This window comes from Ovis canadensis, chromosome 8 (assembly GCF_042477335.2).
Source record: "Ovis canadensis isolate MfBH-ARS-UI-01 breed Bighorn chromosome 8, ARS-UI_OviCan_v2, whole genome shotgun sequence".
Taxonomy (NCBI): domain Eukaryota; kingdom Metazoa; phylum Chordata; class Mammalia; order Artiodactyla; family Bovidae; genus Ovis; species Ovis canadensis.
Window position 1 is genome coordinate 63777746 of NC_091252.1, and position 13039 is coordinate 63790784.

General features: G+C 38.8%; 1 long non-coding RNA gene across 1 annotated transcript; it reads left to right on the forward strand.

Annotated features, from left to right (window-relative positions):
- The first annotated feature begins 707 nt into the window (after positions 1-707).
- Positions 708-2576, forward strand: LOC138444838 (uncharacterized). Its single transcript, XR_011258609.1, has 2 exons — positions 708-802; positions 2465-2576. It is a non-coding gene; the product is annotated as an uncharacterized lncRNA (long non-coding RNA).
- The last annotated feature ends 10463 nt before the right edge of the window (positions 2577-13039 follow it).

Sequence of the window (13039 nt, forward strand, 5' to 3'; positions counted from 1 at the left end):
ACTGGGGCCATGTATCTTTTTGAATTATTGTTCTCTCCAGAAATGGCAACCCACTCCAGTATACTTGCCTGGAAAATCCCATGGAAGGAGGAGCCTGTTGGGCTACAGTCCATGGGGTTGCAAAGAGTCGGACACAACTGAATGACTTCACTCACCAGATACATGCCTAGGAATGCGGTCACTGGATTGTATGATAGTTTTATTTTTAGTATTTTAAGGACTCTCCATGCTGTTCATCATAATGGTTGGACCAGTTTACATTCCCACTAACAGTGTAGAAGGGTTCCTTTTTCTCCACACCCTCTTCAGCATTTATTATTTGTAGCCTTTTTGAAGATGGGTATTCTGACTGGTGTGAGGTGATACCTTATGGACATTTTGACTTCCATTTTTCTAATAATTAACAGTGTTGAGTATCTTTTCATGTGCCTATTGGCCATGTATAAGTCTTCTTTGGAGAAATGTCTATTGATATCTTCAGTCCTTTTTAATTTTAATTGGGTTATTTGCTTTTTTGATGTTAAACTTTATGTGTTATTTGTGTATTTTGAAAATGAATCCCTTGTTGGTAGCATTGTTTGCAATTATTTTCCCTCAGTCTGTATTTTACCTTTTTGTTTTGTTTATAGTTTCCTTGACTGTGCAAAAGCTTTTAAGTTTAATTAGGTCCCATTTGTTTATTATTGTTTTTATTTCCTTTACTCTAGGAGACAGCTCTAAAAGAATATTGTTGCAATCTATGTCAAATCATTCTCAGAAGTCACAGGATGCAGCTCAAGGAGACAATCTGCTGAATAACTCTGTATGTTTCTTATGCCTTGGGATCCCAGGGATTTCTAAACTGTCATATTAGCCCACACACAGCCTGTATGAATTTGTCAGAATTTCAGTCGTGTTCCTCTTACTCACAATAGGGCTGCTACTGTAGTGCCCTGTGCTCTGCCAAAACAGAATTTCTTAGGCCTCATCTCTCCTTTGAAGGGCTTAGTGTTCTCTAGAATTCAGCTTACCTCATTGCCTTTGATTGCATTTCCCCAATGAGCTGAAATAAATGTATAATTTCGAATATTGCAAGACTTCTTCCCTCAGTATAAGAGTGATATTCTCACAAGGCTTTTACTTAAGCAGAACTCCTGCAGTTTGGAGTCTTACCAGGTGGGGCTAGTGGTAAAGAACCCATCTGTCAATGCAGAAGACATAAGAAATGGGGGTTTGATCCTTGAGTAGGGAAGATCCCCTGAAGGAGGGCATGGCAACCCACTCCAGTATTCTTGCCTTGAGAATCCCATGGACAGAGGAGATTGGTGGGCTACAGTCCACAAGGTTGCAAAGAGTGGGACATGACTGAGTGACTTAGCATGCACTCACACACACACACATACACACACCTGCATTTTTATGTATGAAATGCCTTGATCACCACTGTAAAAAGGACACTTCTTTTGCCATTTTATCTGGGATATAACAATACAACAATAGAGAAAAAGTAAAAATCTCAAAGCCTTTTTCTCTCCTTACTCCAGTATATGTTTTGGAAAGGGAGGAGACCTGGGTTCAATCTTTTCACTTACATTTCTTTCACTTTATGTTTTAAGGTCTACTGAAACCTCCAGATAGATCTGGGCCAATAAAGAACATAAGAGGGATAGCCCTCTCTAGCTCATTGGGAAAACTGACTGCAGGTTTTGAAGGAAACCTCATCAAGGGCCCTTCTAACATGGTGTGGTGTGGACAAGGCTAAAGAGATGAGTCTGAGGTAGCAGTCATGCTTCCCACTGGGAATAGAAAGAAGGACAGTTGCTGAACAAGGAGACATCTGGCAATACAATAAATCATCTGTAGTGAGGGATTGTACAATTACTAAATGTCAGACAGCTTGACATTTACAGATATGGAAAGGAAGTCTTGCTGGCTACTCTGGTTCTCTCTGTGCAAGCAGGGAGTGAGGGACCTGCCATCCTACCTCCTTCAAGAAAGAAAAATTTCATTTCAAATAGACCATAACGGTTTATTTCTCTATAAGTAGGTAGATGTAGCAAGGTCCAAACAATGTTTCAGAACTGTAACGATTTTAAAATAAAGGCATTTTTACTTAGGCCTTATGCATGGGATAAGGATTTGGGCATTTGGGCCAGGATTTAGTTCAAGTACCCTCTGCATATAGAGTGGTTTGAAACTATTTTGAGATCTTGGTTAATTCAGAACAAGTAGAACACTCTTTTGATGCATAAACTTAAAAATAGCCACTTCTAAAATAATCTTATGCACATATTCAGACCTCTACCAAACATCAGTGACATTGAGCTATCAATATTATTCATGACCCAGAAGACAGTCCTCTGAGTTTCAGCAATAATGACAGTAGGAAAAATGAGAAAATAAACCAAAGGTTGTAGAGAACCAGGAAATAAACCACAGGTATAAACCAGAAAGAAAGATGGCTCTTTTTTTTTTTTTGTTGCAGATTTTATACAGGAAACTGAACCCCATTGAAGCTGAAGAACAGGTGGGATGAATTTTAAAAAGGAAACCATCAACACAATAAAGAAATAAACATAGAGTGGTAGATTTTAAAATGAGAGTTTACATGTGGTTCCTGCTTATAATAGAAGTGCCAAAAATATTAACTGTAATAAGAACAGTATAGGTGACAGACAAATGATAATCAGAGGTGATGGAAAGTGGGGGTACGAGGATGCACAAGGATGAGGAGTAAGAGTAACGTGGCAGCCCAGCTATAACCAGTGAAAAATCTGAAAAGTTTGCCATAACATTAAAAATATCCTGATCCGAAAACCTGCCATCCATTACCCCATGCCTGAAGCATCAGTAAACGAGCAGAATATATTGTTCTTCATATAACAGTTCCTCACATCAACAAGATATTTCAGGTAGTTCAGGCTATGAAACCATGAATAGTACAGCATTTCCTGTGACACAAGGACAAGCTAAGGCAAAATACAATGAAACACTGTTGCCTGCACAGTAGGATGTATAGAAGATGTTAGAACATAATAACATAAGATAAAGTTACAATTAATTTAAGCAAGACCAAAAAAAAAATGCTCAGTTTAAAGATCAAAGAGAGAAATTTACAAAGCGTCAATTCATATATTTTGTTGAAAAAAAGAGTTAATAGGGTGATTGGTAAAAATCTATTTACAGAACATGAACAAATGCTTGAAAAAGTGAAATATTTAAAAATGTATTAGTAATTAAGATGAAGGACATTTTAAAGTATTACACATTCTCATGTCCCATGTCCATCGAGTCTGTGATGCCATCCAGCCATCTCATCCTCTGTCGTCCCCTTCTCCTCCTGCCCTCAATCTTTCCCAGCATCAGGGTCTTTTCCAGTGAGTCAGCTCTTCACATCAGGTGGCCAAAGTATTGGAGTTTCAGCTTCAACATCAATCCTTCCAATGAACACCCAGGACTGATCTCCTTCAGGATGGACTGGTTGGATCTCCTTGCAGTCCAAGAGACTCTTAAGAGTCTTCTCCAACACCACAGTTCAAAAGCATCGATTCTTCAGTGCTCAGCTTTCTTTATAGTCCAACTCTCACATCCATACATGACCACTGGAAAAACCATAGCCTTGACTAGACGGACCTTTGTTGGAAAAGTAATGTCTCTACTTCTTAATATGCTGTCTAGGTTGGTCACAACTTTCCTTCCAAGGAGTAAGCATCTTTTAATTTCATGGCTGCAATCACCATCTGCAGTGATTTTGGAGCCCCCCAAAATAAAGTCTGACACTGTTTCCACTCTTTCCCCATCTATTTCCCATAAAGTGATGGGACCAGATGCCATGATCTTAGTTTTCTGAATGTTGAGCTTTAAGCCAACTTTTTAACTCTCCTCTTTTACTTTCATCTTCACTTTCTGCCATAAGAGTAGTGTCATCTGCATATCTGAGGTTATTGATATTTCTCCCGGCAATCTTGATTCCAGCTTGTGCTTCTTTCAGCCTAGCATTTCTCATGATGTACTCTGCAAAGAAGTTAAATAACCAGGGTGACAATATACAGCCTTGACGTACTCTTTTTCCTATTTGGAACCAGTCTGTTGTTTCACGTTCAGTTCTAATTGTTGCTTCCTGACCTGCATATAGGTTTCTCAAGAAGTAATGTTTCTACTTTCTAATTTATTAATTAGATATTAATATTAATTAGTTTATAAATTAGTATTGCTAATTCAATAAGAAAAAGGTAATACTCTCAAAAAAAGAGTGGGCAAAACTTCTGATGGGAAAATGCAATAATAAAGAACACAGATGGCTAATAAGTTTATAGGGCTTTCCAACACTGGTTCAGTGGTTAAGCATCCACCTAGCAATGCAGAAGACACAAGAGCTGTGGGTTCAATCCCTGGGTTGGGAATCTCCCCTGGAGAAGGAAATGGTAACCCATTCCAGTATTCTTACCTAGAAATTCCCATGGGCAGAAGTACGTGGGGTTGTGAAAGTCAAACATGACTTAGTGAGTAAACAACAATAAACTTATAAAAATGTTTGTCATCACAAGGAAAAACTAAAACTATGATTTATCAAATCAGAAAAAAATGTAAATACTATCTGTCCAGTGTTAGCCCTAGACTGGGAAAATAAACACTCTCATTAACAGCTATATGGCAAATTTAAATATTTCATTGCAATTTGACAGTGTGTATCAAAAGCCTTAAAAATGTTCATAACCTTGGGTCCAGAAATCTCAATTAGAGATATATTTAAGAAACCTGATTGAGCAAGAGTGACAATATAGAATGGCACATAGGAAAACTAGAGAAAGTTGTAATTGAATTTTAAGTTTGTTTTCTCTTCCTGTCCAAATGCTGATTTAAGATAATTCCTGATTCTCTTTTCCAAGATTAGTTAGCTCATAGGAAAAACATCAGGAAAAAATAGAAAATCGGAGAAATCCCTGAGGTGACTATATGAAGATGGTGTGGCTTTTACCTAGAGTAGGATCCAACCTGGCAGTGAGGAAAAAACAAAAACAAAACCAGTGTCAGTTCCTGCCACTTGTTAAGAAAGAAAATCAGAGCAGTACAAAAGCCCTTGTTTAGAAATAGCTAAGGAAAACAGGAGGAGATGAATTAACTTCTGGAAGTCACATCCTCGCCTTTCCTTTTTCAAACTACCAGGGCTGAGGAACTACAGTCGCCCAGTGGGAAGGTTGGTGGTCAACCTGTCTTAACAGACTCAAGTTCAAACTGGAAACAGCTGACTCCAAGTTCCTGAAAAACAACTTAGACAAACATCTTATGGTTTAGGCTGTGTGAGGCTTTGAGGACATGTAAGTTTTGTAAAAGAAAAAAAAAATAGTGAGCCTGATCAGTGAAAAGAAATTACAGTTCATTATTTGTTAAGTAAGTCATAGTTTAACGGATCTAATTGATGACTACCCTCAATTTTATTGTTCACATACTTTATCTCTGGTATTTTTCTAAGACAAAAATAAATTTTACCAAGATGTTTAGTTTTATTCATTTGACTGCATAAATTCATAGATCTCTTGTGTTCTATGAAAGAAAAGAAAAAAGAAAGAAGAAACTTCTTCTTTCTCTTGTTTAGGATGTGAGTGCGTGCATGCTAAGTCACTTCAGTCACGTCCCATGGACTGTTGACCCCTAGGTTCCTCTGTCCATGGGGATTCTCCAGGCAAGAATACTGGAGTGGGTTTTTATACCTTCCTTCCAGGCCATCCTCCTGACCAAGGATTGACCCAGGGATCTCTTATGTCTCCTGCAATGTCAGTTGGGTTCTTTACCACTAGTACCACCTGGGAAACCTCTTGTTTAGAATGCCTCATTCAAAACTCATTCAATCTTCTGAAATCTAAAGCCTTCAGTTTCATTACAGAAACTTTGTGTTTGATTATAGGATTTGGCTCAGACTCTACTTAAGGTTATATAATGCATATATGGGAAAAGGAGTGCACCAAGGCTGTGTATTGTCACTCTGCTTATTTAACTTCTATGTAGAGTACATCATGAGAAACGCTGGGCTGGAAGAAGCACAAGCTGGAATCAAGATTGCCGGGAGAAATATGGATAACCTCAGACATGCAGATGACACCACCTTTATGGCAGAAAGTGAAGAGGAACTAAAAAGCCTACCGATGAAAGTGAAAGTGGAGAGTGAAAAAGTTGGCTTAAATTAAGCTCAACGTTCAGAAAACGAAGATCATGGCATCTGGTCCCATCACTTCATGGCAAATAGATGGGGAAACAGTGTCAGACTTTACTTTTTGGGGCTCCAAAATCACTGCAGATAGTGATTGCAGCCATGAAATTAAAAGACACTTACTCCTTGGAAGAAAAATTATGACCAACCTAGATAGCATATTCAAAAGCAGAGACATTACTTTACCAACAAAGGTCTGTCTAGTCAAGGCTATGGTTTTTCTAGTAGTCATGTATGGATGCGAGAGGTGAACTGTGAAGAAAGCTGAGAGCCAAAGAATGGATGCTTTTGAACTGTGGTGTTGGAGAAGACTCTTGAGAGTCCCTTGGACTGCAAGGAGATCCAATCAGTCCATTCTAAAGGAGATCAGCCCTGGGTGTTCTTTGGAAGGAATGATGCTAAAGCTGAAACTCCAGTACTTTGGCCACCTCATGCGAAGAGTTGACTGATTGGAAAAGACTCTGATGCTGGGAGGGATTGGGGGCAGGAGGAAAAGGGAACGACACTGAACTGAACTGTCCAAATAAAAGGATTAAGGATTATATGAAGTATCTAAAAACAGTGCCTGCTCAGATTATGTATTCTGCTTTTTGTACAATAAATAGTGCCACTGATTAAACATGAAGAAAGCCAGTATGTAACAGAAGCACTGACAGTAAGAAAACAAATCACTGAAATTAAGCCAGAATCTCAATACTTTTAATCTTAGAATAATCTTGTTTGAAACAAGGATAAATGATCATGAGAAAGAACCAACTATATATCTTGGAAAAACTGAAGTTAACAAATGAGCTGAATGTCCAAATAAACACAGCTAATCAAACAAGTGATCTGGAAGTAAGCTAAGAAGTTCTCTGGCAAATAAAGAAATGGTCTTTAAAAGTTAAAACATGGAGTTGCAACAAAAGATCTAATTAGAGTTCCAAGAGGGAAGAAATCAAGAGATCTATTATAGTGAAATTTTAAAGCATCAAGGATGAAAAAGTTTGCCATTAAGTCATCATTTAAAGAAAACTGATGTATTAATTTTGGGGGGCTCCAAAATCACTGCAGATGGTGACTGCAGCCGTGAAATTAAAAGACACTTACTCCTTGGAAGGAAAGTTATGACCAACCTAGATAGCATATTCAAAAGCAGAGACATTACTTTGCCAACAAAGGTCCATCTAGTCAAGGCTATGGTTTTTCCAGTGGTCATGTATGGATGTGAGTTGGACTGTGAAGAAAGCTGAGTGCTGAAGAATTGATGGTTTTGAACTGTGGTGTTGGAGAAGACTCTTGAGAGTCCCTTGGACTGCAAGGAGATCCAACCAGTCCATCCTGAAGGAGATCAGCCCTCGGTGTTCATTGGAAGGAATGATGCTGAAGCTGAAACTCCAATACTTGGCCACCTCACATGAAGAGTTGACTCATTGGAAAAGGCCCTGATGCTAGGAGGGATTGGGGGCAGGAGGAGAAGGGGACCACAGAGGATGAGATGGCTGGATGGCATCACCGACTCAACGGACATGAGTTTGAGTGAACTCCAGGAGTTGGTGATGGACAGGGAGGCCTGGCATCCTGCGATTCATGGGGTCGCAAAGAGTCAAACATGACTGAGCGACTCAATTGAACTGAACTGAGTGCATATATATATATTTTTATATCATGAAATGTAAATGACAACTCGATAGGATATAAAATCCTAAGATCTAAGGCTTTTTCCTTCAATTCTTTGAAAACTCTACTCCATTGTCCTTTTTTTAATTACTGGTAAAATATCTAAGTCATTTGATTATTATGGGTGATTTGATTTTCCTATCTGCAAGTTTCTAGAATGTACTTGATTTTTTACATTTTTGAACTTACCTTTCTAAAACCTGAAAAATATCTGCATTCTAAATTACTAATGTGTTTCTATCTGTTGTGTATTGCCATGCTACAAATCACCCCTAAACTTAGCAGCTTATAACAACATTCATGCGAGAACTCAGTCAGTGGGCCAGCAATTTGGGTTAGGCTCTGCTGGGCAGATTTTCTGTTGATTTTGCCTTGGCTTACTAATGTTACTTTAGTAATCTGGAGGCTGGATTGAAGATGGATGATATAGAACCACCTCAATTTTGGTTATTGGCTTCTGTAATCTAATTCTCTACCTTGTGTCTCTTCAGCAGGGTAGATGGAGCTTGTTCACAAGATGTGTGCTTTTTTAAAGGGCAAGAGCAGAAGGCATCTTAAGGTCTAGGCTGGGAATTCACTCAGCAATGCTTTTACTATATTCTATGGGCAAAGCAAATCACTTATCAGTCCAGTTGAAGAAGTGGAGAGATAGACTCTAGCCCTTTATGAGCGGAGCTGCACAGATCATGTGGCCATTTTATATCTAGCACTGTGATATTACCATATAGGATTATGGATCTGTTTAATCCCAAGAGGGTGAGTATCAAGCTTATCAAGGAAAATATTCTGTTTCTACTGGAGTGTCTCATTCTTAGAATTCATTTTGAGATAATGAATGATAGAAAATAAGGAGAAACACCAGTAGTAAGGTTTTTTAATAGATAATTCTAAAAAGGAAGAATTATTGTTAAGAATGTATAGAGTCAATTATTGTTAAGGATGGAGAAATAGAGATGAAAGTAAATAGAAATGGTGATGTTGTAGGAATTTATGAATAGAGTGTTCAGTGAGATAGTTTCCATCTTGGGGAGTCTGCTTTGTAGTTTATGAGCTGTAAGTGAACAACTCTACCAAGGAACTATTCTCCATGGAAAAAAGTGTTGAAGGAAAGATAAAGCAATAGAAAAGGAGGGACAGTCCATGAAGGGAGTGAGGATTATATTTGTCGATTATTTAAAATGAATCAGGGGACACAATGGAAAGAGCTCAAAGAGGATTCAGTGTAGCGGAAGAAAGGTGAGCCAAGGTTCAAGCATTTTGAAGGAAACTATTTGTGCTTGAGTATATTTGATACAATTACCCCTCCCCAAACCTCATTTTTTTCTGACAGAGTGATATCTCTAGCTGTTGATTGTGATAAACAAAGGACATGAAGGCCTTGGAAAAAATTTTTGTTTGGCTAGTAAAGAAAGGACAATCAACATCATTGTACATAAATAAGTTGATTCAATGACGTGGCATCTTAGAACTGGCAACATGTCAAAAAGGAGTAATAAATATTAATCCACCTTTGTACAAAGATGGGTTGCATTGAACTCTGAGTTATTGTAGTTATCTCAAGCCAAAAACACACCGAAGTTGGAAAAAGTCTTTAGTTCAATAGGAGAGGGGCAAGTGGCTGCCATTCCAAGGATCAGTCTGAAAACAGTTAAACCTTTCCTCTATGACTGGATGAATGTGGTCTTGGGAACTGTGCCCATATGTGTCTCAAGCCACACCAAATACCTGACAGCTACTTTTCAGTTTCCTCTTTCCATTCACCTACCATGCACCTGCCTGTCAGCTAAAAATATTTAATATTGTTTCTAACAGAGAAGACTGCAGAGAGTCTTGAGAAAGGTTCCATGATGCAAGCAGGGAGAGGGGAGTAGCTCTTGCTGGAAGAGGGACACAAAAGTCCTTCTGGTCCCTTCTCTCCTGTTCCTTTATGGAACAAAAGCCCTAATCTCTATGTGTGGGAAAAAGTGGCAACTAACTGTCATCCTTTGGACTCTGGGAGAAGGTAAGAGTAAAAACTGTGTTAACATGGGGAAAGGGCAAGAATACAAGGCGGGAGGCCCAAAACTATATCAAGAGGAGGATAAACAGCACTGGTTCCAGCCCATCCCTGACTGATGCCTTCCTAACTTGGGAAAATCTAAAGCCAATGGTGGGGCAGATATTTCGGAAAATGTTCTGGCACAACAGTCCCCAAGACAAAACACAATGTATCATTAGAGGAATTTGAAGTCCCTGGTTCACTAAGTGCGATGATATCAACAAAAGAGATAGCACATTCTGCTCAACCAGATTAACACTGTCCCTAGTAATAAAGTGCCAACACAAGGACGGTGTGGCCACATCCAGGCAAAAATGACTTAACTATGCATCTCAAAGACTATTTGTCTTTTTCCAGCTTCAGTGTTTTCTTGCACTGAGATGTCCTAAGTTCCAAGAGCTCAGAATTCAAAATAGCCTGTTTTGGGGCAAAAATAGACTAATATTTATTATTTATTTTTGGTATATTGCCACATTCAAAAAATTTTTTGAAGCATATTAAGTCAAGGAAATAAATGTGCCCCCAAGCTGCATAGAAATTAGTACCAGTCTCAGATATTTAAGACTGATACATTAAAGCCCCCACTGGAAGAAGTAGCCAACATACACTATTATAAAGTTAATTTCAGGAAAGTGATAGTAAGAAATAAGATGTGGAAATGTTAACAGAGATGAAGAATGTCTATGAAAGACACATCAATATACTCATTAATGTACTTTGCAAAGGAAAAAATAATTGGTGAGCTTTCAGTTCAGTTCAGTTCAATTCATTTGCTCAGTCGTGTCTGACTCTTTGTGACCCCATGAATTGCAGCATGCCAGGCCTCCGTCAATCACCAACTCCCGCAAAAATGGTTAATAGAAATTACCAAAACTTAAATTAATGAAAGATAGGGAATACAGAAAAAAAGAGAATGGGGTAGAAGAAATATTTGAAGTATTAATGACTCAGACTTTTCAAAAATTAATGACACACGTAAAACTACAAACCCATAAAGTGCAAAAAACCCCCAAAAGATGAAAAAAAATCAGTATATTATATTCAAACTGAAAGCAAAGAGAAATCCTAAAAAGGATCTAGAGGAAGAAAAGAAACATTTACTTAACTCTTCAGAGTAAGTGAGCTCTTTTTTACATTGGCTTATTCAGAATATATAGCAGAAGATATTAAGAAGAGGTGGCAAGAATACACAGAATAACTATACAAAAACGCTATTCATGACCCAGACAACCACAGTGGTGTGATCACTCACCTAGAGCCAGACATCCTGGAATGCAAAGTCAAGTGGGCCTTAGAAAGCATCACTATGGACAAAGCTAGTGGAGGTGATAGAATTCCAGTTGAGCTATTTCAGATCCTAAAAGATGATGCTGTTGAGGTGCTGCACTCAATATGCCAGCAAATTTGGAAAACTCAGCAATGGCCACAGGACTGGAAAAGGTCAGTTTTCATTCCAATCCCAAAGAAGGGCAATGCCAAAGAATGTTCAAACTACAGTACAATTGCACTCATCTCACATGCTAGCAAAGTAATGCTCAAAATTCTCAAAGTCAGGCTTCAACAGTACATGAACAGTAGACTTTCAGATGTTCAAGTTGGTTTTAGAAAAGGCAGAGGAACCAGAGATCAAATTGCCAACATCTGTTGGATCACTGAAGAAGCAAGAGAGTTCCAGAAAAACATCTATTTCTGCTTTATTGATTATACCAAAGGCTTTGACTGTGTGGATCACAACAAACTGTGGGGAATTCTTAAAGAGATGGGAATATCAGACCACCTGACCTATTTCCTGAGAAATTGCTATGCAGGTGAAGAAGCAACAGTTAGAACTGGACACGGAAAAACAGACTGGTTCCAAACAGGGAAAGGAATACATCAAGGCTGTATATTGTCACCCTGCTTATTTGATTTATATGCAGAGTACGTCATGAAAAATGCTGGACTGGATGAAGCACAAGCTGGAATCAAGATTGCTGGTAGAAATATTAATAACTTCAGGTATGCAGATGACACCACACTTATAGCAGAAAATGAGAAAGAACTAAAGAGCCTCTTGATAAAAGTGAAAGAAGAGAGTGAAAAAATTGGCTTAAAGCTCAACATTCAGAAAACTAAGATCATGGCATCCGGTCCCATCACTTCATGGCAAATTGATGGGGAAACAATGGAAAAGTGAGAGACTTTATTTTGGGGGCTCCAAAATCACTGCAAATGGTGACTGCAGCCATGAAATTAAAAGACATTTGCTCCTTAGAATAAAGGCTATGACCAACCTAAACAGCATATTAAAAAGCAGAGATATTACTTTGCCAACAAAGGTCCATCTAGTTAGAGCTATGGTTTTTCCAGTAGTCCTGTGCCAAAGAATTGATGCTTCTGAACTGTGGTGTTGGGGAAGACTCTTGAGAATCCCTTGGACTGCAAAGAAATCCAATCAGTTTATCCTACAGGAAATCAGTCCTGAATATTCATTGGAAGGACTGATGCTGAAGCTGAAACTCCAATAATTTGGCCACCCGATGTGAAGAACTGGCTCACTGGAAAAGACTCTGATGCTGAAAAAGACTGAAGGCAGGCTGAGAGGGGATGACAGAGGATGAGATGGTTGGATGGCATCATTGACTCAATGGACGTGAGTTTGGGTAAACTCCATGAGTTGGTGATGGATAGGGAGGCCTGGCATGCTGCTTTCCATGGGGTTGCAAAGAGCTGGACCTGGCTGAACGACTGAACTGAACTGAGATAAACAACTTGAAAAAGATAAAATGTCTCCCAAAGCCTCGAGCTTTTCTCCTTTGGTTCCTCCTTCAGCACCATCTTGTCTCTTTCCCTAGCTCCTCCTGGCCAGACTTCAGTTCTGATGCCATGATCCTCCTCCCTTCTACACCACCTTCACCCCCTCTATACTCAATTGGCCTATGCTAACTCTCTCACTCAACTTCCCCCTTTCTCTGAAACTCTCTCCATTCTCTTTTCCTTTAAACTTTTCAGGGTTTGTTCCGTTAAAATTAAGCCTTCTGATGATCCAGAGAACAAATCCTTAATTTCTTATATTCCCTGGACTAAATTTGAACTGCACATCTTTGTCAAAGATTTTCCCAAAGTAACCGAAGGTCCTCCCAGGTTTGTTAAGCAATTGAATATTGTGTTTCAAA